This window comes from Pipistrellus kuhlii, unplaced genomic scaffold (assembly GCF_014108245.1).
Source record: "Pipistrellus kuhlii isolate mPipKuh1 unplaced genomic scaffold, mPipKuh1.p scaffold_m20_p_123, whole genome shotgun sequence".
Taxonomy (NCBI): Eukaryota; Metazoa; Chordata; class Mammalia; order Chiroptera; family Vespertilionidae; genus Pipistrellus; species Pipistrellus kuhlii.
Genome location: NW_023425431.1, coordinates 8,826 through 10,198, shown reverse-complemented (window position 1 = coordinate 10,198; position 1,373 = coordinate 8,826).

Sequence of the window (1,373 nt, the reverse complement as noted above, 5' to 3'; positions counted from 1 at the left end):
AAGGTGTGCTTCGGGTGGGTGCAGTGGGTGTAAGGTGGGAGTTAGTGTTGGTCCATCGAAGAACAAAATGAAGAGGAGTGAGGCCAAAGCGTAGTAGTGGTCAGCCTTAGGGAGGGGGGAGACAGGACCTTGGGGGCCGGCGGGCCCCTCCTTGAATATGAACTAGCACGGAAAGCACGGGGAAGGCAGAAGCAGCAGCAGCAGGGCAGGGTGCCGCTGGAGCGGTGAGGGTTACCGGAGAGGCGCCTCGTTGTAAGTATGCTAGAGAGAAGCGACCGAGGGAAGAGAAGCAGGACACGACTACTCCATCTCCCCACTCTGGCCAGGCAGTTCCTGTAAGTCCCCTGTCCCACACAGCCCCAACCACGATAAGCATAACTGTCCTCGGTTTGTGACAAGAAGCCAGCACCCCGAAGCCACAACCCCAGCTGATAGAGCGTCGGCCTGCGGACTGAAGGGTCTCGGGTTCGATTCTGGTCAAGGGCATGTACCTTGGTTGCAGTTAGAAACATCGATGAGAGAGAGTCATCGACCAGCTGCCTCTTGCATCATTGATGTTTCTGTCTCTCTCCCTTCCTCTTTGTAAAAAATCAATAGAATATATTTTAAAACACACACACACACACACACACACACACAAAAAGCCAAACCCCCAGAGAGGGTCTGAGCCCGTCTGTGTCTGAAATAGCAAGACCATCGTTAAATTCCCGAATGCCGGTTGGGGGTGGGGGTGGGGGGGATACGGTGTCCCGGAAGCCAAAAATGGGGGACCGGAAGTGGGGCACCGGAAGTTCCGGGTAGGTTCCAAGTCTCCCGGATGCAGCTTTGCTCGCCGCCATTTTGGATCCTGAGAAGCGCCATTTTTGCAAGGAAGGAAACCAAAGATGGCCGGCCGGATGCTGGGTTCACCAGGCCTGGACCCCCTGAGCCGGGCAAGGCCCTCCGCGCACGATCCTCGAGGAGGAGAAGGAGAAGGAGAAGAAGGAAAAGGAGAAGAAGGAGAAGAAGGAGAAGAAGGAGAAGGGGTTAAGCCTTCGCCCATCCCCGCTCGCCCCCGGGGCCTCCGCATCCCACCCTGGAATGTTCCGCGGAGCTGCAAAGCCAGGCCCGCCGCCAAGTCACATATATACATCGCCTCGTCGCCCGGCAACGGCGGGGCTCCTTCTGGGAAGACGCACAATGTGGTCCCTGTTCGGGGCGCGGGGCTCCAGATGGAGAGAAAAGACTGTAATCCCCCGGCTTCGCGGCCGCCTGGCACGTTTCTGTCCGGAGATCCTGCCCGGCCCACCGGACACACGCAACGCGGGCCCTGTGGTCACAAGGCCTTCTGTGCGTCTTTTTTTTTTTTATATATATATATACATTTTATTGAG